The sequence below is a fragment of the Lissotriton helveticus genome, chromosome 8, assembly GCF_964261635.1.
Source record: "Lissotriton helveticus chromosome 8, aLisHel1.1, whole genome shotgun sequence".
Lineage (NCBI taxonomy): Eukaryota > Metazoa > Chordata > Amphibia > Caudata > Salamandridae > Lissotriton > Lissotriton helveticus.
The window spans coordinates 882,450,079-882,476,024 of NC_136069.1; positions in this window are offsets into that span (position 1 = coordinate 882,450,079).

Genomic DNA, 25,946 nt, shown 5'->3' on the forward strand with positions numbered 1-25,946 from the left:
TTCATAGACCAAGCGGGATTCACCTTGGGCTGGAACACGACACTCAAAATAGATTGCCTCCTGTCTATCATGGAGGCGCAGGAGCAGATGGGAGGGATGGGGACAGTCTTTGCGATCGATATAGAAAAGCCAAAGGCCTTGGACAGCCTCGTATGGGAGTTTCTATATGTTGTCATGGACCATATGCAGCTGGGACAGGGCTTCTCGAGATAGGTCATATTATTACATAGGGATCTCTTGGCACAAGTCCGGACAGGCTGCATAATCTCAGAGCCGTATGGGTTGGAGCTAGGCACAAGACAGGTGTGCCCCCTCTCCCCACTGCTGTTCACCCTGGCCGTGGAGCCACCGGCTAGTCTCGCCCGGACAGGACATAGATACTGTGGAATGCAAATAGGGGGCCATACTCACCATATAGCATTATATGCTGATGACTTGCTACTGTTACTAGCTGATGTAGATGGAGCACTGAAGGGAGCTAGTGAGTTGATGAACTGATTCAGGGACATGTTGGGACTTAAGGTAAACTGGCATAGGTCTAGGCTTTTCCTGGTGTCGGGGAGTAGAGATCCACCAGGTGAGCTGAGAAGCCACCAGTGGGAGCCTCACTGTCTGGGGTATTTCAGCGTGAAAATATACCATTCTCAATGTGACTTATTAAAAAAGAATTAGGGAGCAGCTGTGCAGTCCTTGAAGACCAGTATGGACTTTTGGGGGGGCTTGCAGCTGTCAGTGGCAGGGAGAGTGGTGCTTTTGAAAATGGTGGCTCTCCCTCACCTGCTGTATGTCATCATGGCATTGCCTCTCTGGATGGCAATGAAATTGTTTGAAGACTGGACTCCCTTTTGATAGCCTTTCTCTGGGGCAATGACCGCAAACGAGTAGCCTTGAAGATGATGAAGCGTCCAACAGGGGATGGGGGCTTGCGGTCCCTGACTTTGAAATGTATTACTTAGCAGGGCAACTAAGTGGTTCACACGATGGGTGCAGGTCGACAGACACAGACACGCGAGATTCGACCGTTTACACCTGAAGTCGATATACTTAAATGAAAGTGGGTGGGATCTCACCTGATTTCACTGGTGAGGTACAGGTGATGAGACGCTGCTGGAGAGGTGTGTTCAAAAAACATGGAGTCAAATCCCATATTCATCAGATCTCCCAGGGACAGTGCTACATGTACTGCTGGATGGGATACTGGGAGGGCATTGGAGACTGAATACAACTAAACTAGGGGACCTTTACAGAGACAGGGAACTCCTCTCATTTGAAGACTTCAGAGAGGGATTAGACCTTCTGTCACAGCCACTTCCTAATACATAGGGGTGTGACAGCGGCTGTCCAACAACACTGGAGGGCATGAACCTCGGGCCAACTCACCACAACACTTGCAGATACATTGGCATAGCAGGAAGCAGACTTAAAGCAGTCTCATGCCTCTATAGAGTGATGGGTGAGGATGCCCTGAAACCACTGACCATGCTGAGGGACCGCTGGACAATGTACTTAGGTACCCCTATAGACGATAAGGATTGGGAGAATGTCTTGGCTAGGAACCCCATGGTATCGAGGAATGCCGGATTTAGGCTAATTTATTTAATTATCCTACACACGTCGTACCTCACCCTGGGGTGCATTAACAAATATTTCCATAGGGAGGAAATGCGATGCCCACAGTGTGGGGAACTCGGAGTGGAGTTGTTCCACATGCTCTGGACATGCCTGAAATTGCACGATTACTGGGACTAAGTCACGAAACAGTGGTGGCAATCATTAAGCGATCTGTAAAAGAGTTTATATAACTCAAAAAATCTATTACATTTATTTATAACAAATAAAAATATTAATTATTTTTCTGAAGTTTAAATTAAAAAGAAATTCCCACCTAAAGTAATAAAATCCTTTTTATTATGAATTAATAATTATGAAAAAGTGATGTGCAGAAATAATGGAAATAAATGTAAATATATTTTAATGAAAATGTATGTTTCATTAATGTATACATTCAAAAGCGTTTCCTAAAATATTTTACAAATAATTAATAAATATGTTTTCATTTTAGATATTTTAACATTAAATTATATTTATTCATATTTTAATTATTGAATTTTTTTTAATTTAGCATTATTTCCCGACCTAGTTTTTTCTGTGGGAGGGTGTTGCAAAAGCTGTGGTTGACCATGCGTGGTGCTGGACTAACTAATGTTTCTTTTCGTCAGTAGTAACTTACACTAATACATTTAGTTCCACCCGCTGTTTCAGGGGTGGTAATGTGTGATCATACACTTTTGAGTCATTTTACACTTAGACCTTGTGAACAGCCAAACGTTGTAAACTTACTTAATATTACAAGAGTAAATTACACATGTACATTACCCATAGATGTAAGTTACCTTTGTGAGTGCCCCCACCATGTTGATTCTGATCACCAACTGGGTAAGCACTGGATCTAGGAAACTGGGTTGGCTGTGTAGATTTCCATCAGATAAGGGAGTTACTTGCCATTGTTTGCTAACAAAGCACTATCTCCTTGACTTCCCAATCAGCCCGTGATGAATTGGCAAAATGAGAATTTGAAGATCGTTCCTGTGCCTTTTACTGTAAAGACTGGGAATATGTGTGCTCTTTGAAAGGTCCAAAACTAGATATTATGCTGAAGTAAATATATTGCCCTGTCGTTAATTGAAATGCTATCCTTTACTTAGAGAGTTGGCATCTAGCCATCACTGCTATCCTAGTCAATCACTGTGCCTTTTTCGGACTCAGTCGGTATATCTGACATTAGCGCATCCTACCGATGCATGAAGTACAACATTTCTGTGCAGTATTATGATTCTTACTAAATGCATAAAGGGTCTTAGGGTCCTTGTGGACAGCTGTGATTTAATCCACAATCACTGCCCCTGGTAAACATGTTGGATCCAGATTAAGCCTGTTGTACAATAGCATCAACCCAATTCACTGCTGTGATCGTGTTTCAAATGTGGAACCAGCATCTGCAATGATGAAACCTTACTTTACTGAATAAAAATATCAAATTTGTCTGCAGCCTCGACTTTAGCCACTGACGCCTTCAGGATTTCATTAACGACTGGAGGACCTCCTGAAGCTCTTCATTATAGGTGTATTTTCCCTTTATATTAAATGTTGTACTCTAAACTTATGTCTTCCCCCCCGTGCAACGAGAGGATGAAAAATAACCTCTACTTCATATAAGTTCTGGAGGACACGTTACTAGTGATCTAGAATTTTTCCCTAATTTATGCAGTAAGCGTGAGTGGACCCTCCCCTCCTATCTGGAACTGGAATACACCCTTGTTTACGGCTCAGTGGATGGAGAAGGGGAGGAATAAGAGGAGGAAGGAGAACACTATCTCACAGGATACCTACCTCTCATAGATGCTCAAGCATGTTTTAGTAATCTCTACTCGGATTACAGCAGCACTGTATGACCCATGATAATGTGCCAACAGACGCTCAGTCACACCCAATTTGATGGTCTCATGGGCACCAGCTGTGTCTCCTCTATTTCTTTGGACATGACTCTTTAAAGCACAAGCCACAAGGATGCAGCCTTCCTCATGAGCCTTATTAGCTAAGCCACACAACAGAGGTCATTTGAGTCAGACACCTTCTTAGATGATCCAACTATGCAAAGGAGGGGGGACAGAGGCGGTTAAATCGGAATAACGCCTGAGAAGATCAAGAACAGAGGTGTTTCCAAAATTCTTATAAATTGTGTGCCTCATCCCTGGAAGACCTTTAACAAGAAGCAAGAGGCCAATCCAACTATATTAAGTACAGATGAAAATTCCCAAGAATTATTTTACTATGTCACACATCAAGGGGCCGATTACGATGCAGCCCATAAAGGCTCCGACTAATGGTCGCATTGTAATGGGCCATTTGGTTTACTTTCTGATCACAGCATTATGATGCTGGCAGTCGGAAAGTAAACCGGCTGGCCATTCTGGTTGGCTTATGATGGGCTCATGGAGCCCGTCAGCCAGTCGGAGCCGGCTCGTAATCCCAAAGGGTGGGACTTTCCGCCCTTGGGATTATGATGCATGGTTTCCGACATGGTTTCCATGCCAGCATGTCCGACATGGAAACTACATCAGAAAACATGTTTGGTTAACCCCAGCAGGGCCTCCTTGTGCGTGAGGCCTCCAGTTGGGAGCCAAAGAGAGACCTATGGTGCCCCTTGTTGATCCCAGTACCTTGTGGCAGGCACCATGAGAAGCCTGCAACTGGGTGCAGGGATGAACAACACCTCCCACTTCTCAACTGGAGTTTGTGTTATGACCGGTTTACAGCTGTAACTCAAACTCCCATTGAGAAATGGGAGTATGTGACTGAACAGTGTTCAGTCACATTGTAATTGGCCGGTTGGGACACTGACCAGAGGTCAGTCAGTCCCAGGACCGAGACGTGTCCGCCCAACATCGTAATCTGCAATATGTCTCAGATATACCTCACATATTGCCTATATAGTATAAATTTGTTTTTTCTACATTTTGTAGACACAGATGATGGATGCATTTTTGATTCTTAAAGCCATACAGTCAAAACATATGCACCAGTGCACTGCTTAGATTTATGTGTGCATGTCACCATCTCAAATTTCACTCTTTGTGATTGCTGCTGGGCCATGCGGTGCCTCTTAAGCTTGGGTGAGTGTCAGATATGTGGGGCCACATTTACAAAGGGCTTGCATTGCTCCAAGGCAACGTATGCCTTTTACTGGGACATACTAAGCCATACAAAACCTCCTTGTGTGGCCCTATAACGTTTACTAAATCCAAGGTAACTCAAGGCAGCATATTTAACTGCTATGGGCTACCCTGCGGCGAGGAGGAGTCCCATGGGTGGAGTGTGTGCTACCCTATGCATCCACTCATGGATTTCGGTGCATTCCTGGATTTACAAAGAGTACTGGAAATACATCAGAATAGTACGCTTCCTACAGCCAGGTGTAACAAGGAGAAATCTTTTTTATTTCTCTTCATTATTTTCTATTTCTACTTGTGATGCATTTCACATCACACATGGAAAAAAATACCTTTAAGGATTGTTTTTGTGCAGAAATGTGCTTCTTCCGGCACATAAACAATACTGCTCGTAATGCAGGCACCCTTGCACCATGGAGAAAGGCAGCATACTGCGTGCAAGCACAAGAAAGCAGCAGAAACAAACAATGTATTCGTAAATATGATACATTTCTGATGTCTCCCTTCCACGCAACGCACAGCAGCAGGCTGCCTTGCCATGCTGCACTGCGTGAAATGTTAGTAAATTTGCTCCTTGCTTTGAGTAGAATGATAATTTTACGCAGGAGGATTTCAAGCTTGGTTGCTTGATTGTAGAATCGAGTTCCCAATTCTCGCCTGTTTCTCTGTAATGTCTCTTAAATGAATCCTGTTTTACATTTTACACGTACATAACACCACGGAAAAACAGCTTTCCATGTAATGTAGTTTTGATTGAGAAATCAAATCTGACTTTTTTGTCATCAGCAAAGGATATTATGTCGCTGATTATTATGGTAATCCCCTGTGTGCTGTCATACAGGTCATTTGCAATCATTAGGTGAGAAAGGGTAATTGCTAGTTCATGCAAGCCATATAAGCGATGCTTCTGTTTGTCATATATTGGTCTCTGATATATTCTATCTCACACATTGTGTTCACGTACTTGCATATCCCAAAAATGGCATATGACTAAGTAACAAGCAACCTTAAGCAAATTCTGACAAAATATATTATTCTGAGAAACTGACCTTAAATCACTTAATCGTGAGTGGAGCGGCCGATGCTGCAGCTGGTATGCCTGAAAATATCCTGCAGTCATGCATATTTATGTTAGCCTTGTGTACAATAACTTTGGAAGAACAGATTGCCACTGTTTTTTTTCAAAACTACAATGAAGCACACAGCATGCTGCAAAAACAAAACACAATTGGCCAAACTAATAGGTCTAGCTTCAATGTTGCAGCGCATGATAACACACTCATACAAAAATATGTTCCAACTAACCTACTCTTTGCAACTTACCTATTTCCGCAACTCCTGTGTTTGTTTCTTATTTTGTATTCCTCACTTTTGCAGTGGTGAGCCGAACCATCAACTCAGGCTTAGAAAATAATGAAATAGCAGTACTGCAAGCTAAAGGAATAAAAAACATGGCACATACATGGAGGCACAGAAAGAGACAGGTTGCACATATTAGTGAAACAAAAATCTGTGCACATTTGTGAATGAAATGAATGAAATGAAATTTGATTTGCACATTAAAACTAGTTGAACTACCCTTTGTCAATGTTTCTCGTTAAAATGAGCTTGAAATATCTAGATTCACCATTTCCATCTGGCTTAGCAAGGAAAGGTGCTTTAATATCATGGTTTTGGAAGGACTGAGGAAGTCATTTCGACCAATTTAATTTGAGAGGGTTAACGTTTGGCATGTGGTGTTTATTTATGAAAAGCAAGCTCAAGGTAGTGCCCTTATTGTGGATAAAGAATGTGCAATGTTTGTTGTAGACTGTTGCTGGAATGGAAGGATTCAAGAAGGGATTAGAGGATGTCTTTGTTTTTCCATGGACGGCTCCTCTGTAATGGCGATGGAGCATCGCCCCACTGTTCAGAGTCCATCACAGAAAAATTAAATTAATTTCTGTGACGGGCTCCGGTGACTAAGCGACTGTGTGGGACAAAGCTGGGCCATGACAAGCAGGAGTAGAGAGCACTTAGAAGTCCTCCGATTCACTCCTTCGGCGAGACGAGCAACAGCTGGATCCTGCACGTTCAGGCTCTGCACTTTTACGGATGTACCGGCCAGTTTGATCCTATTTACCGCCTGACGGCCACACCACGGCTGTCATTACACCCGCACACCGGGTTGGAATTATCACCGGTCCTTCGATACCGCTTCAACGCAATTTAAGCCCTGAAGAGTCACAGGCACTGACCTGTTGACGAAACACGTGTCGGCTGGCGTTGTTTTCTTCATGAACATCTTCACATAAACAACCCTTAAGAAAACCACCGGTGTCGACTATATCGTATTTCCAATATTGGGTCAACTGTTGAATTTAAACATGTGCCCAGGATATGTTCATCACTTAGAAGTACACTTGTAAGTTTGGCCGGCCATCCTAAACCAGCCAAACAGACATGCGGACTTCTATTTCTCCAACCTAGCTGTGTTCACAGCCGGGTTGGCGAAAAGCTGCAGGCTCCAAGGGAGTGTCTGAGCGGCAGACCAAGCCTCTCAGACCAATCCTAGTGCCGCTCTTATAGCATGAGAGCAGCCTCTGGATTGGCTGGGGAGCATGTGCCTTCCCAGAGACTGCTGGGAGTGAAGCACGGATGCGGCCATCGGGTCAGCGAGAGGTATGTTTTTTTTATATTACTTTTGCCCTCAAATCCCTCTGTCCTCCCTCTACCCCTCACCTCCCCCTCTGTCGTTGTACAGCGGGTACCACTGTTTTTTTCCCAGTAAAAGGTGACATTTTCCAGGATTGCCTCATTATAGAAGGAGTTGATCCTTGTAATGCTCAAGGAGGCCATCAGGAAAATGCTGCCATACGGGTGATACAAAAAACTGCAAACAAACGTTTAGGTATCATGCTTGTAATATCCCGTTGGGATTTGGAGGAGATTGGGGCACTTATCAAGTTTTTGGAGGGATGATAAGGTCACTGTTGGGCTTGGATATTTTTGTCTTTTTCTTCCTGTTTCTAGGTCTTCGTAGGACTTCGGGACATATTGAAACCACTCTGACATTATTTCTAGAAGCTCTATATTTCGGAGTTGGAGGTTGGAGTGTTTAGAGTTTGGAGTCGAACTCACATTCCTTTAACTGTAGAGGAAGGAACGTTGGGAGTTCTTTGTACTGTGCTCGTGCAGTGGGGTTAGAGGTTGTTGTATAGCTCCTATATATCCTTATATCGTGTTAAGTTAGCATAGGTACATTTGAGATTTAAACGCCATTTTTCCTTTCTTGCAACTTCTGCACACGACCCTTAATTGTTGACTTAGCTTTCAACCTAGTGGTTTGCCGTGGTGTATGTGAGAATAATATGTTATTGCTCTGATATCAGTTTTGTTTAATAAACCATGTCTGCACGGAAAGTGCTGAAGTTTCAGGAGCAACACGATATGGTATTGTTATGAGGTCTGATCTCCACGCCTTCATAGTCATAACACAAGTGCAGCCTTTGCCAACTTGGGCTTGAGGCGGGATTGATATTGCTTTGCACGAGAATTATTAACACACTTGATGCGGTGCACATGCAGAGAGAGCTGGTGTATGCTGATGTGATTCCTTCATGCTAGGACACTAAGGTATGGGCCCGCCCTAAAACAACCCAAAGAGACCTTCTTAGCTAATAATATAATATATGTGTTAGGGAGGGTGAGATATAAGTGTTGTTGACTCTTATTCATTACAGCATGTTAACATGCTGTCACCATTCGCTTTTTATGTCTTAGTAACTATGCTGATAATTTTGCTACTGATAATAAGTATACTTGTATTATCTAAGATACTGCGCCTGAGAAGACGGCATTAGTAAATAAACATTTCAAATGCACATGTGTCTTCTTTACTCCATGTTCTGGTTTGTAATGATAATATAACGAAAGAGTGTTCATGAGTCCCACGTACCCTGAGGTACTGTAAGTTCATGTTCTGGTTTGTCTAAACATTGGAAGTTTGATATGTCCAATGAGACACTGTAGCTAGCTCGGTAAGGGGTGAGTTGGTTGCTAAGGTAAGTTTTGGGACACCCTAATTTGCCGAGGTTTCACTCCTCTGTGCACAGTTCTGTGTGAGTACAGAAACCCTGCGACATGGCGCCCAACGGTTTCGGTGGTCTTATATCATGACACTCGAGTAGTTTATCGTTCATGCCTTAACCCCTTCACATCCGTTTCCGGAAAACGGGGTGTCGGTGAAACCTGCCTATTTTTTGAAATAGGTCTTTATTCAAGCTTGATTCTTTCTTAAACGGTTTCTTTGAATTACTACCCAGTTGTGCTACAAAGTATTCTTTGTGTTTTCTAGTTTCCAGTGTTGTCATGGCGGCAGTGGCCATTGCGCAGCATAGTCGCGTGGCGGTGCGCAACCATCTTCAGACGTACCAAGTACCGGTGGATGGGATGGCTGTGATTTTCGTGGTGTGTGCAGATCCGGCGTTCCCTTATGAGTTGTTTTACTCTTGGGTTACGTTTCCGGCTGTGGACGCCAATTCTGGTTTGTTCCACTCCTACACCGCCTCGGCTGTCCCAGCTGAGTATACACCGTACAGGGCATTGGAAATACCTATTGATCATTGGCAGCATCGAGTTTGGTTTGATGGCGCCCTCCCCCACTCTTTGTCCGCTGCGAGGTTAGGTCCACTCTCAATTCCAGGTACAAATTGGCCTGCGTTGGGTGGCTTTACCCCGCACCCGAATCACGGGGCTTGTACCCTAGCAGAAATTCGCAGGCTACATGTTGTTTCCATTTCCGTGATTCGTGCTTTAGTGCAATACATCGGTCGACATCTTCCTGGTGGTCCCCAGGGGGGTGCGGCCGCTCCCGTGGATCGAGGCGGAATGCGTCTTAATCCAGTGATGGTTAATTCGGTTTTTGGTGCGCGTCCAGTTGACAACGATGACTTCCCATTCTGGCTAGCAGAGAAGTTTGATCAACTGGAGGCGGTTTTTCCGAATTCTACTCCTGCTGATAAACATAGAATGTTAACTATTACTCTACCGAAGGATATAACTCCTGAACTTGTTGACTGTGAAAGCTGGGGAAAAACGTTTGCGGCAGTTTATACAAGGTGCTTCGGCACCCCGTCTATGACTGCCCTGCCTGAAATCATTAGACGTGTTCAGAATGATCACGGTCCAGAGGCAGCGGTTGAATTGGGTATGCGCCTGTGTGGTTCTTTTGAGATTGTAAGTGATCTCATTCTCTCCAATGTTAAAGGAGATGCAGTTAACTTTCAGGTGTCGAATGCTTTGGCTGCTCTGCCCGATGCCGACAAACCCCGCCAGTTAGCAAAGATTGTGGTGGCCGCTTATAAGACAATTGGCCGCACAAATAGAGGTCTGAAATATTTTCCAGTAAAGGAGAGAAAACAACCTCAGGGACAATCTGCAGTGACAGATGTCCAGCCCAAGTCCAAAAAACAAAATTGGCCTAAGAAACAGACACAGGGGAAGAAGAATACACAGACTCAGGATTCTTTTCCTGCCGTACAAGCACCTGCGCCGACAGAAAAAGTTTATGATTTGCGCGATCGTGCGATGATTAAATCACCTGATCGATTTTAGGGTTCTGATCAACGCTCTCCTCGTTCCTTTCAGGAAACATCGGCCCCGAAGACCGGTGGAGGAGGAGGGGGTGGACGTGGACGTGGTGGCCAACAAGGACGTGGTCAGTCCCGCCAGACGGACGGCGCAGTGAAGCAGGAGGATTCTACGCCTAAGCGTCCGCAGTTTGCGAAAAAGAAAGTCGCAGCCTTAACAGCGCATAGATATGCCACAGATAGTGAGAACGCGGCTTCGGAATCTGACGTGGGCTCTGACCTTGCTGGACAGCGCGGCGGAGATTACCATAGTCAGAGAGGCGCTCCGTCCACTACTGAGGGTGACAGCGACTGAAGTGTTTGTTGTAATAGAAACAGCCGATACGAGATTAGCTCCCCCTGAAAGACTTTTTGAAATTGTCCTGTTAATTGAAGGTGACATACAGCGTACTGTCAGAGGGGTGTTCTGGGAGAACCTTTCATCTACGTACGACATTTTGCTTTCCGAGGCTGACTGGCCCCCACCTTTTGTGCTCGCAGCGCCGCGAGGGGAGGAGGTAATCCTTCCCAGTTTCGCGCACACTGTCTCGACTGAGCATGCGCAGCATTTTGCAGAAGAGTGGGCTCGGGCTCTTGCACCGGCTCTCTACCGCAACCAATGTGGTTGGGACAAATTGTCCCCTTGTCACGAAATTCCTTTGCGGTCTGAGCCGCAGCCTCAGCCTCAATATCCCATACGGCGTGAAGCTAAAGCAGCCGTCGCAGAAATCCTTGAACAATTGGAATATCAGGGAGTTATTTAAACGTGTGTGTCACCAATGAATAATCCCCTTTTTACTGTGACCAAACCTGACGGATCATATCGTTTGGTATTGGATTACCGGCATTTGAACTCGCATTGCCGTAACTGTGCAGTACAGAATACTCACGGCTCTGCCCTAGTGGATAGTCTAGTGCGTAAGCGTTTCAAGACAACGCTTGACATTTCCAATGGTTTTTATGCCCACAGACTGGATGACTTTAGCTCCCAGTGGACAAGTTTTACGTCCGCTGGGGTGCAAAAACGCTTCCGGCGACTCCCAATGGGCTACAAAAATAGTCCTGGAGTCTTCACCTCCAGAATAGTCACTCTGTTGGAGGGAATCGATCCAGATGCATGTTCTTATGTAGATGATATTTATCTCACAGACGACGAGATTTGGATGCATCTGTGTCGAGTGAATTCCATAATTTGTACCTTTGCTGATATGGGTTACAAATTTAATTTTGCAAAATCGCACATTGCAGAACACACGGTGTTGTTCCTCGGCTATGAGCTGAACAATGAAGGTAGAGGTTTGGCTCCTCACTTCTTGGAGAAATGCGCACAATTGCGCGCTCCTACAACACTGAAAAAATTACAGTCTTTGCTGGGTTTTTTGAATTTCGGCAGAACTTACATTCCGGAATATGCCCAGCGTATCAAGCCTTTGTATGCTTTGATACAACCAACTTTCTCAAAATCATGCTGGCTGCCTGAGCATTCAGCCATTTTGCAATCCTTGCAGGCTGATCTGCTCGCTTCTAAATATTTACTGACTCGTGATAACCACACCAACCTGGTAATAAGAATAATTCCTGGGACGGTGGGTTTCACATACCTCGCTTTTAATGAAGGTGACACAGTACCTATTGCTTACAAGTCACACTTGTACACTTCAGCTGAGTTGCGGTTTCCCACAGTGTAAAAGGTTTTAACTGCTGTACAGATGGCAATTCTTAAGGAACGAGCACTGTCTCAGGGGAAACGCATGCTAGTGGTAACACCCTGTCCTCACTTGGAGGCAGTCACGAAAGCCAGTGTACCAAATTCAAAAGCTTTGCACCCTCGGTGGATTCAGTGGGCTGCGTCATTGTCATCCACGGATGTCATGTTTATTTTTGACGCCTCCTTACGGTCGCAAGAGTACTTGCAGTATGAATTCGTTCATCCTGCTCCTCTGGCTATGCGACCTTTGGAGGACTTCCATTGCATCATTTACACTGATGGGTCGGCGCAGGTTGCGCATGGCTCTAAACATGCCTACGTTTCCGCATGCGCCATTGTGGTCGGTGCTATGTTGAATGATGAGTTCATTTCCAGGGAAGTGCACACGATGCCCCTGGGCGATTGCACCGCACAATTGGCAGAGCTTCGTGCTCTATTACTAGCGTTAGAGTACGCAGATCCAAGTGTTACTACTCTAATTGTAAGTGATTCTTACTACTGTGTCCAGTCTTACAATGAAAACTTGTTCTTTTGGATTCAAAATGATTTTCATGATTCCAAGGGTAGCACAATAAAACATAAAATGATCTGGGTTCGAGTGGCAGAGCTTAAGGCTAAGTTGCCACTCGTTTTTGTTATTCATACTCTCGGTCATCAGCGCGTAGGAGTTCACGCTGTTGGCAACTCGCTTGCTGATGAAGCAGCGAAATCAGCAGTATCTACATACTTAGTTGCAGCAGTTACTAGGTCTAAAACCAAGATTGATAGCGACATCTTGGCAGCGATTGCTGCCTCTGAGAAGGGAAGTAAACATCCTGCGGGATTCCCTTCGAAGTATAAATACCACTTAAGTCCCGAAAAGGTTCCTTTTGTGACAATTCCTGATGTTGGGGAACGGCTGATTCCCAACTCGGATCGCAGAGCAGACTTGATTACAGCGGCTCATGAAGGTGTGGCGTCTGCGCATGCGGGCGTCTCGGCCACTGTAACATAATTACAACTACGTTTCTGGTGGCGGGGGCTGTACAAACAGACGCGTGATTATGTCCTTCTTTGTGACATATGCCAGCAGATTAAACCTTCAACTGCTACGCGTCCGCCACAGACTCAGTTGTACATTTCTAATAAACCGCTAGGCTGTGTTTATTTAGATCACTGCGGTCCTTTTTCATCTGATACTGCGTATAAGTACATCTTAGTAGCAGTTGACTCATGCACACGCTTTGTGTGGGTATGGCCACATCGCAGCGCTGATTCACGGACTGTCATTAGAGATTTGCGTATCTTTATAGGGATTTTTGCCTGTGGTACCTTCCATTCGGATCAGGGTCCGGCTTTCGCCTCTAAGGCGTATAAGGATGCCATGACTTCGATGGGGGTCCAAGTCAAGTTTTCGTCACCCTACAGACCTGAGGGTAATAGTGTAGTTGAACGAATGAACCGTGATTTAAAGCAATCTTTGACAGCCCGAGTTATAGGCACTGGCAGAAACTGGCTGGCTCACCTCTATGGCGTGCAGCGTGCTCTTAATAATCTCCCTAGAAGGTCTCTGGGTGGGCGGACCCCATACGAAATGCTCTTTGGCATCAAGATGTACGTCCCTGACCTTGACGGTCTAGACTCTGTGGTTCGCGCCACTTCCTTTGACGCAGATGAACATTGCAATGTTTTACAGAATCTACAAAAGACCAGAGACAGTCTTGCAAAGGAACATTTGCCCTCCACATCGGATGATGCGTTGCAGATCCCGGTAGTTGGCTGGCTACCCCAAGTTGGAGAACTGGTTCGAGAGAAGATCGACAACAAGAAAGAGTTTGGTCCCTCCTATCGAGCTCCAGTCCCAGTGCTTGGAGTGAAGGGCACAAGAACAGTCATTTTACCACCACTTCCAGGTCGTAAGGAAAACAGGTTTATTTCTATTGACAATGTCAAGATACACAGAGTGGCCGATTCTTCTTAGCATGACACCAGCTGTTTCCTGTCCTTCCATTGTGAGACATTCAATTATGCCAACTGCTTCTAATATTGAACCTGAAGTGGCCATCGAATTACCTGCTGTTTCCAGTCCTTTATTAAATAATTTACCGGGAACTAACATTGATGAGACAGACTATACATACCCCACTGATTTGTCCATGCCTGACCTGCAAGCTCGTTTAGCCACGGAATCCAGATTTTCATTTGACTCTGCTTCCCTTGCCTCGAAAAAACCCTCTCAAATTGCAGTATATGCTAGCCTGTTTAAAAAACATTTTTTGATACCTCCTTGGACGTACCTTTGGCTGGTCCTTTTTTCGGTTTACCTTTTTATGTCAATTGGTTTTGTGTTTTATTTTTTTCGAATTATGAATGGACACTATGTCGAGGAGAGAACTTGCATTACTCATTTAAATGGAACTTTGGCCCCACTTTCCTCTTCACATTCTACACACAGATTAAAAAGAGACTTGACTTTGGTTAACATCACAGCATGGCCTGTTCTGGATGGAATCGCGTGGGATGCAGTTCGGTTTCAAATTCATGGCCCAACGGAAGTCGTTAATGTTCCTAATGTACTTAGAGTGAATATGGGGGATGTGGTGAAACAAAACATTCGGTCTGATGATTGGGATGTTAATGCTGAGGATTTATATTTAGAATCTGCTAATTATGGTGAATTGTTCTGTTACCAACATTATGGCAATCACTTCTTACACAAAACATCTTCCCGAAGGGATGCTGTTAATTTTACTCAGTGGGAACATTGCCCGGCACCTACACAAGGGAGTTCAGAAACGTTTCTTAAAAAGTATACTTATTTCACTGACTTTAATCAGTCCAATCCCGAGTCCTTTTATTTTAAATTTCACAAACAGCCACTGTCCAAGGTTAGACTTACCGATACGAAATTGTTGTATTCGAAGGCCTTCCTAGATCAATTAGTTACTGGGGGCTATGAGTTATGGAAGGAAACAATAGACCTTAAATCGGTTTGGGGTTCAAGGGCCTGGCAGGTACGAGGCACTGAGGCTTTGCACCGTGCATGTCTCATCCCGAATCATATGTTGTTTTTAAATGAAACCATTTCCCAGACCACATGCTTTGGATTGGCTACATCTAAAAGGTTAAACACCCCGTCTTTCCCGGAGTTGGAGGAATATGAGGATTGGAGTAATTTTACTCAATTGTCCATTAAAGATATACAGGCTCTGCTTCTTAATTCCTCCTTTAACATTTCCAGTATGAATCCTAAGGGTTGGCTGCTTTGGCACCGTAGTGCTGATTCTTGCCAAAAAAGATTTTTAAATATAACTGACGGTTTTAGGACTGTTAGATCTGATCCCCGGTTTGATTTGAGTCATACTGTCACCTCTTACTCTGTGGGCAAGTTGTGTCAAGCTTGGCTGAAACATTCAACTTTACCTGCGGTTAAGTATCACCTTTCCAAACTGAATGCAGACGTGGATTTGAATGATTTCATTAAAGGCCCAGCTAGTGGCAGGTCGAAAAGGTGGTTATATGGGGTTTACAATGAAATTTGGAAACTGTCACAGATTGAGGCTGCTTCACGCCTTAGGGCTATTGATCAGGCGAATCTTGAGAAAGTGCTTGCAGTTGTTGACAATAGCATTAACGTGCTTTCCTCTAGAATTTACACATTAGATAATATTGTGTCGTCTGTTGTTGATATTGTGCATGATGAAGTGTCAGTATTATACCATGGTCAAAATCAATTACGGTCAATCATGCAGTTTGCATGGACACTTCAGACTCTGAAAATGGGTAAAGTTCCCTGGGGATACATGAACGTTTCCTCTTTATTTGCACCGTTTAATTTGACAGACAAACAACGCTTGCTTTCAATGCGTGATGCTTCCTTTTCTATGCTACATATTGAAAGGTTGGAATCTTTACCTTTTTCTGTGGCAGAAGCCACTGCTGCTACGTGGCTTATCCACGGTTTAATAACACTGCCTTTTGCTTTATATAAGTTTTCAAATTGTATGAAATATGTGCCAATAGGTCGTTTTGAACCCTTAGGTAGCGGTTTTCTTCATGAGGTCTGGTCACTTCCATACACATACAGATGTTTCAAGGATGAACAAGAGGTTTATCTAACAGGGGATGAGTGTACTGAGACGCCAGATCATTCTTTAATGTGCAGACACATACAGTTACACGGTTCATGTAACAAGGACCGACCGAATATGGCTTGCGTTTTACAGGGCACGCCAGTTCCTGCTATCATCCCCACGTTTAAATTGTTAGAGAATGGTAGTTATTTAATGCTCAATAATGAAAACTGTTGTGGGTTAATTAAAGGTATAGCTTTCATAGTAACAGTAAGTGAGCGAGTTATTTGCTGCAGAAATGTTCTTTATCCTCCCACACGTGAACATAGGGAGTCTTCCATTTGGCCACAGATACCGACCTTGGGAGCAGAATTCAGCGGCATGGCTAGAATAAGAGCTCTATTGTCCCAGAAAGAGGTGGCCTTGAGCTCGGCCCGTGAAACTTTCGTGCTTCACATTGCTAACACCCGTACGGAGGTTCAGGCTCTTTTAAATACTGATTTGCCTTTGCATTTCGGAGCCATGGTTCGTTCTATCTTTAACGCATCCTCCACAACGGGCCTAGCACATTTTTTTAAGGTTGTTAGCGGTGGTCTCGTGACTTCCTTTGAGAAGATTTTTGGAGTCATCCCTGCCTTCTTCCATTCTATTTTTTCATCCTTATTTGGAGGGTTCCCATTTTTACTTGCATTAGCGGCTGGCGCTTTGGTGGTTTTCTGCCTTTTTAAATATGGATGCCCTTCCTGTGCAAGACCACGCTCAACTGCTACTGACGCGGTTTCGCAACCGCATGCTTGATTATTATGGCACACTGCCGTTGGCGACTCTAAGCACGGCGTTTGGATTATCTTTTCGGTTCTCCTATTTCACCTGTGTCCAGCCTGTATTTCGCTGCCTGACCTGTGATTTCCTTTGGGCCATTGATTTGTGTCTCTGCGGACCGATTTCTTCTGACGTCGATTTTGATCAACTGATGAGTCCTATCATTGCTCACGAGTTGGTTTGTTCTGACGAAAGGATTATGGCCTTGGCGGTGGCACATGGACTAATGGGTCCCTGGGATGTGTTGTCGGCAGCGCAAAATTTCTTGGAACTAAGTTTTCTTGAAAACCCACCGAGCTGTCCTCTGATGGTTATAGAGGATCCGGTGCTGGGAGATCACGTATGTTCCTTTCATCTTTTAAATTGGATGGCTGAACTGTTTTCGGATGAGGACAGTGACTTCCTCCTGGAGGCTGTTGCAGCTTACTTTTCATATACAGTCTTATCATAAACACTGCCTCAAATTGACATGCTGATTGATAGCATTTCCTTGATTTTATTGACTTTTGGTCAAGACATTTTTTTTGCTTGCCTATTGGCTTGAGCCACATTATACTTGTGGGCTATTTTTTAGCATTAGTTTTTATAATTGAATTTTTATTCATGCTCGTTTATTGTTGGATTCTGCTCTCATGTGATGGCACTTCTGTTATCTTATTTAGTCCGTTCTCGGATCATGGGGGGGTGTTGTATAGCTCCTATATATCCTTATATCGTGTTAAGTTAGCATAGGTACATTTGAGATTTAAACGCCATTTTTCCTTTCTTGCAACTTCTGCACACGACCCTTAATTGTTGACTTAGCTTTCAACCTAGTGGTTTGCCGTGGTGTATGTGAGAATAATATGTTATTGCTCTGATATCAGTTTTGTTTAATAAACCATGTCTGCACGGAAAGTGCTGAAGTTTCAGGAGCAACACGATATGGTATTGTTATGAGGTCTGATCTCCACGCCTTCATAGTCATAACACAAGTGCAGCCTTTGCCAACTTGGGCTTGAGGCGGGATTGATATTGCTTTGCACGAGAATTATTAACACACTTGATGCGGTGCACATGCAGAGAGAGCTGGTGTATGCTGATGTGATTCCTTCATGCTAGGACACTAAGGTATGGGCCCGCCCTAAAACAACCCAAAGAGACCTTCTTAGCTAATAATATAATATATGTGTTAGGGAGGGTGAGATATAAGTGTTGTTGACTCTTATTCATTACAGCATGTTAACATGCTGTCACCATTCGCTTTTTATGTCTTAGTAACTATGCTGATAATTTTGCTACTGATAATAAGTATACTTGTATTATCTAAGATACTGCGCCTGAGAAGACGGCATTAGTAAATAAACATTTCAAATGCACATGTGTCTTCTTTACTCCATGTTCTGGTTTGTAATGATAATATAACGAAAGAGTGTTCATGAGTCCCACGTACCCTGAGGTACTGTAAGTTCATGTTCTGGTTTGTCTAAACATTGGAAGTTTGATATGTCCAATGAGACACTGTAGCTAGCTCGGTAAGGGGTGAGTTGGTTGCTAAGGTAAGTTTTGGGACACCCTAATTTGCCGAGGTTCCACTCCTCTGTGCACAGTTCTGTGTGAGTACAGAAACCCTGCGACAAGGTGTCCATGCCTGCATAGACTTTCCTTTTGGATCCTGAGAAGAGAGGAGGACAATGTAAGCTTCCTTTTTAAAGCCAGGAAAGGTGAGTATTTTTTTTAAGTCATGGGCACATTTAACCAATTTGTGGGAGACTGTTCGGTGCTTTCACTGGGAAACAGCATGGAGAAGAATGAAAGGGAAAGTAAAAGGAGGCATATTTCTCCCTCCTCCTTAAGCAGGTTTTCTAGATCCAGGCCTTTTTTTCGTCCTGGGAAGAAGGCTAGGTCGGCATTCTAATGATGCAGATATAAGGAGGATCATAAGGAAGACTCTGGCTGATATGGAAAAAAACTGAAACCATAGTCGGGAGCTTATAAATAGGTTTCTATGCTTTCCAGTTCATATGTTTCGGAGGCTGAGAGCTCGGAACTGAGGAATATGCCAGAAAGGGGTAAATATATTGCCAAATAATTGCAACCCATGATTTTGGCTCTTGTAAGTGAAAGTATTGGGTTCTCACTACCTGAAGAACACATAAACAGATGGTTCTGCAGATGTTTGTGTGCTCCCATCAGATGGGTGTCCCCATACATCAAGATGTTATGGACATTGTGTTAAGGGAGATCCAGATATGATAATCCTTCCCAAATAAATACAATATTTGCATCCCTTAATTGAAATGAGGTCTAAACTTCCAGCCGCTATTCATGTGGAATCATTGCTAGGGAGTCTTCTTGACAAAATACCAATGAAAGTGGAATTTATTCTGAAGGAGGCAATGGATAAAAAGATAGACTATTCTCTTCAGAAAATATATTCAGGCTCCCAGTTGTCTGTAAGAATTGGCACTTAAGGAGCATTGTACAGTTTTCCACTTTTCAGGAAGGGATGGAGAGACAGATTGAGTATCTTTTATATCTTTTAACACTGTAAGCGCATATGCATTAGCTGTTTGCTTCTCTGTGGTTGCAAGGTGTAAACTATAGCTAAGGCACTTTCACATGGACTCCTCTCAAAAGTCCTTAGTTTAACAATTGTCTATTGTGGGTATGTCTTTCTTTGGTTAGGAATTTGAAGACAAGATATAGGAGATGTTCAAGGCACCTTCGCTGCTGCTTATTGGGATAAATCCTTGTGTTAGCCTTCCAGATGTCAATCGCAATCTTCCCACATCCTGTGGGAAAGATGCCCAGAAGAAGTATCTTCAGAAGCAGAAGACAGGAGGTGGAAAGTCACTGAAATCTAGACTAAATTGGCGATGGCCTCGAGTGGCCACTTGGAGGAAGGATACAATTTTTCAAAAAGGCTGTTTAGAAGGTCAATATTCCTTTATTTGGCTAATAAGTCATAAAAGTCTATAAATACATTAACAAAATGAAACCTTAAAAAACTATATATAATGCATAGAACAAGCTAAAAAATACTTAAAAGGGACAGGGCATCTTAGGCGATAAGACAATATATTTCTGTTCTTTAGTAAAGTAACACTTAAAACTGTCTGAGTCTTAATACATACATGGACGGGTTATATCATGATAACGTAAAAACGTGCAGTTAGAGCCTCAGATAAACAAAATTGACAAAAGCATAAAATACAACAATTAAAACTGTTAAAGCATAATCATTATATCAGATCAATGCATTTCAATTACATTGAGACCCCATATATTTTCCTAGCAATTAAATAACCTTGAAAATAATGAATCACTGCTAAACAGCATTTGAGAGACCCTAACAGCTGCAGACAAAGGATGCCCATCTTATAGCTCCTGATATTGGCAGGTCAAAAAGTCGGTAGTGGAAAGCGATTAAGCCTTGATCTATATAAAGTACAAAAAAGCATAAAGTGAAAAGTGCTTTGAGGGGCCATGTTATCACAGTGGCATTTAGGGAGATTCAGGCTCCAGGCACCCTGTTGAGGGAAAGGTAGAAGAAAGAGTGAGGCCTTAAGTGTAAGCTCATAACATTTCATTTATGTTGCAGGTTATGTATTGTAGGAAGATATGGCTCCAAACATGGGGTGTTCAACAAAGCAGAATACGTAACAATCATCTGCATGCATTGTGCACCTTGTGACAATAATCAAAGAACAAAGGAGCATATTACCAAGCAATAGCGATAATTATCGCTATTGCTTGGTTAGAGACAAAAATTTACCGCTGAGCTGCGGCGATTTTTATCGCAAATAAACCTTGGTACTACCAAGGTTTATCGCAAATGCGATAAAAATCGGCCGCAATGCATGAATATCGCTGAAAAGTCAGCGATATTCATGCATTACCGAGCTAATGCTCTTAGCCATGTTATCCACCTCCCATTGGATAACATGGCTAAAAACTGCTCAGGGCAGGTGTTAGCTTTTGGAGATATTCGCGCTTAGCGCGAATATCTCCATAAGTTGGTAATAGGAGATAGCGATGTTAGCGACTGTTTCCAGTCGCTAACATCTTGGCACGCCCACTTTGCATGTCATTAGTGATAAATATCACTGACATGCAAAGTGGGGCCCAAGATGGTCGCTATCTCCTACTAGCTGTCGCTAACTGGTGTTAGAGACAGCTAGGTAATAGGGAGATAATTTTATCTCCGCTTTCTTTGCTTTTAAAGCCAAAAAAGCGGAGATAAACCCCCTTGATAATATGCCCAAGTTCTGACACTCTCTTTAAAATTTACATCAATGGACTCTAGAAGAAGAATATTTTTGGGAACTCAAACATTGGGAGAGCAGGTTTCAGGTAGGCAAGCAAGGGGATTTTAACCATATCATCTAGAGCCCTACAGTCCTAGAGAATCAATCTAGAAAAACCCTCCCTGAGGTGCGTCAAGTCTTAAGCCATAACATCTCTACAGTCGACCCTGAGATTAAAATTATTATGCAAAAAAGAGGATGTTGTGATCAATGGCACAATTAACAATCAGTCCAAAATCAGTGATCAAAGGGCAAAGGTATATTAGTATTAGACTGAAATTAATGGTACCACAGTGACCAGGGCCAGTATAAATCGGGCCTGAGGCTTAACAATTGAAACAATGTTGCAGGTAAAAAACAAATTAGTTTTGAGTAAAAGCCTATTGAGTAGTATCTTCAACACTTTCATCCACAAAAGTCACAACCAGGCTGCCCACCAAACTTGCATGTGGAAATATTTAATAATACCCAGCCCAAACTATTAACAATCAACAATTGCTTTCTGTGATGAAAGTCGCTATGAAATTGTTGTATTACCTCAGTGGCCAGTTAATCAAAAATATTATAATTCAAATTTATAAGCAAAAAATCAATAAAAGCCCCTGTGGAAAAGACAAGTGTAATATTTGAAACCACGTAGTGTAAGAAAGTACTTCCAAGTTAATGCAAGAAAGTTTTACAGAGATTTAAACTGCCAAACCCCTTGTTGCCCTGCTTGCAGAGGAAACATATGCTGGATTAGAAAAATATGAAAACCATTGATACAAAAAACATCTGGCATCTGAGTGTCCTGGCAGAATCTAAAACATAATCTCCCAAAAACACCAGCCAGTTTTCATTGGACAATTTTGAACGAACTCCTGCTAAATTCCATTAGTGGACTCTGAGACCCCCGTGCTGAGTGGGTTCCATCATTCAAGTAGAGGGGTCTGGTGGGATCAATCTGGTCTCTGAAGTCCCCTCTAGCATCACATAGAAGCATAGTTTGTGAAGTCAGTCAATGTCTTGCACAGCATTGAGGGGTGCAAAACGATTTATTGTCTCAATATTTTAGGCCGACTGATTACTACCTCCCAAATAGGGAGCCAGCACAGCATCACGAGCAGTTAGTTTTTAAAGCTCTTGAGGTGCGACCAATAAAAATATCCCAACAGGTGGGCCTCAACTCTTCCTTGTAATTTAGCCAGGTGGTTCAAGCGTTGAAATAGATTTCTTACTACCATAGGCCTTTTAAAGTTATTGACCACACAATCACCATCTGAATGTTTAGGTTTATAACCAACCTGGACAACCCTTATATTAAAAGTATTTCCCCAAACAAATCAACAGACCATCCTGAGTTTCTCCTTAGCCAGTGGACCACCTTATGTTTTAAGTCCAACCAATCTTCTCTCTTATTTGTGGCAAGCAGTGGAACTGCCTCTAAGACAAGGACATAAGACTTCCATTTGGGTGGCTGTTGGAGGCAGACATATCCTTTTATATGGGTATTTCTATCCCGATGTGGCTTGGATGAGATGGCAGAGTTACTTATTTATGAGTACTTATGATTTAGCCCCTAATGCAGGTCCACTGAATTCAGAGACACTTCCTATAATGTTTTTTGCTCCAGATGGATTATCTCTACCTGGCGAATAGTTTACAAGCCTGATGACACAGGAAGGACTTACCTGCTGTTGAACTTCTGGAGTTTGATTTTTTTTATTTAATCATTTATGGCTTTGAATTGCTCTTGAATGTCCATATGAAAATCCTTCAACATCACCTTAAATTTCTTTACAAATGTCAAACAATGATCAATTAATGTAATTTACAAATGAATTGTTCATGTCAGATTAATCTGTATTCTACACTTGGGTAACTAAAGGAGTGTGAATGCTGGAATTATGTTTAACTAATAGTTTGTCGGTTTGTATACCAGTAGCCTTCAGAAGTATTTGGGCCTGTCCCTCCTTCCATTTCCTTTTAGGTGGGGGTTGGCTAGTGGAGGTCTTGATTCCTTTAAGGGTGTCTATGGCATCAATGTGGGAATCCCAAATGACTTAAGGATGTCTTGTGCATACTGTGGCTTTAGGAAAAACACCCATTTGGTTATTAGTGTGGTTATCACCCCTTTCCTCCTCCAGGCCTTTTACCAAGCTCAGTACAGACCATAATCAGAGAAGGGGATAACCACTGCACTGCATCGGCCTTTTCCTCAAGTAGCCACATTTTGTTGTTGATTGCACCCATGACTGCTGTAAGATCATTGTTGATTGAGGAGAAAGTGGGGGCTACAGCATCCTCTCCTCCTTTTGGTATGCTGGCTTTCATTTTGCCTATGTTAGGTTATGCAAGAAAGGCACCAGCCTTCCTTAATTTAAGTCCTCCATAGTCCTGAGACTGAGAAACAAGCGCAAAAATCCAACAGAATGGCCCACTCTGGCCTCCTACAAGCTCGGACAGGTGCAGACAGGTCTGCTCTTGGCCCAGTAATCGCCTGCACAAGGGTGTGCCCCCATGTGCTTCCCATGATGCAGAACTGCTGTGCACTCTAATTAGGGCTTCTTGATGCTCCTACACCATTGAGCAGTGTGGCACTCTGATGAGTGTAGTTCTCCTGCAATGTGGCATGGGATGAGACAAAGTCCTTCAGTCTCCAGTGCTGCAGGACCGATGGGCATTCTCGCTCCTTCTCCACCCAGAAGAAGTATGGCACTCTCTAAAGTATAGTTCTACTCTAATGTGGCATGGTACAAAGTCCTATGGTCTCACTCGTTGCGGGACCGCTGTGCACTCGAAGTAGCTCACATTGTTTCTCTTCCAACCTTGAGCAGTGTGGTACTCTGGGAAGTGCAGTTCTCCCCCAACATGGTGTGGTAAGGGAAAATGTCCTTCATTCCTTCGGTCGCCCATGTTGACAGGAACCCTGTGTGCTCTAAGTAGTGCTCCATCCTACTCTTCAACCCTGGATCAGCATGGCACTCTGTAGAGTGTACTTCTCCCCTAACATGTCATGGGGTGGGATAAAGCTCTTCAGTCCTTCGGTCTCCAGCTTCGCAGGACCGCAGTGCACCTTGCTCCTTAGCCACCCTTGAGCAGTGTGGCCCTCTGGCAAGTGTAGTTCTCCCCTAGCGTAACATGGCATGGGACAAAGTCTTCAGTACTTCTGTCTACTGATGGAGCAAGGTTTCGTACGTAAGAAACTTGCTAGGATGCAATCCTCTCGAATAACATGTAATAATGTAACCAACATGTTTCATGGATATTAATAATTGCATTACACTACATTTTACATCATCTAGGGGAAGCTTTTCAATGTGCTTTACTAACAAGTGATCCGAGTGGCTTAATCTGGCTGCCGAAATCGCGCGAATCTTCTGCATGTGTCTACTGCATCTACGTAGTATGACGTCTTTCACTTTGGTGGAAAATCTTTGCAGCTGCGCAGTAGTATTCTAAATGGGCACTTGAACCTCACATGCTAAATGCACATGCTACGCATAAACTAAAACTCACTCGTCTTACTAAACTGCTAATGCAATAGTTAAAATAGATTAAATGGATTAAAGTAGGAATAAGTGGTATACAGTGCATTTATTTATTTTCGTATTCTAAAATGTTTTTCTTTAACTTTATTAGTTCGTATTTGGGCCTGGAGGGTGACTGAAATCTCCATATTGCCTGATTATGGGCAAGCACACTGGACATTGTTAAACTCTGTGCTGTGATATTGAAACCCTCCCAAGGACACTTAAACCAGAAAAGTGCCTGGGAACACCACCTCTTGACCGGGAGAGGGGAAGAAGAAGTCAAAATTTGTATACATTGTAGATGAATTTAATATGAAATGCGGTTGGGAAATAAAGCATGGGAAAATGAAATTAAGGGGCGGGAATAATGATCAATGAACCAAAATAAGTGCCCTTACATTAGTATGGTGTGATGACCTCTCCCCATCCCATTGTCCATTCAAAAGAAGGGGATTCACGAAAATTGAAACATTGGAGGATGGTACATACACTGAGAATAGTATAACTAAGGTAGGCTCAGCCAGTTAGTTGTCAGACTTGTCACCGACATGTCACCGACCCATCACTGCAGCTGAAGACGGCAGATGCCACGGAGGTGAGAGACGCTGCTCGAGCACTCTGACAGAAGAATTGAGAAGGAGAGAGAGGAGAGTCAGAGAGATCGCTGAAAGAGAAGAATCTGTCCATCCAGAAGGGGGAAGAATCGAGGAGAGTAGTACCAGAGAGGGGTGCAATGCTGGCGTTGCACTTAGAAGAGGTTACCTGTCCTGTCCTGAACCTGTTCTCAACTGTTGTCTCCTGACTACTCGGGAGTCCCTTGTCCAGCTCCTTGGTCAGGGGTTGGTCCTCACACCATTCTAGGTAAATATAAATCTATGTGGTATGTCCTTGTACCGTTTTCCTTTTCCACCTTCCCAGGCACCAACGTCATGAGATTTTATTAAGTCTTTATGTTTTACTTTGATCATTTTCTCCTTAAAATTTGGTCTTTGACATGTATTGGTATTTGACTCACAACATTTTTGCATAGATAAAGCTTTTAAAACTCTCTCGAGTCTGTGGTCATTCAAATTAAATCTTTTCTTTGCTCTCACTTCATATGTGCTGTACGATTATTAATTATGAAAGACTGGTCATATTTGGTATTGATCCAGAGCTTAATCTGGTTGAGTCACAGGCGAAACTGATATATATTATAATAGCGGTTGGCAGATCACTGATTCT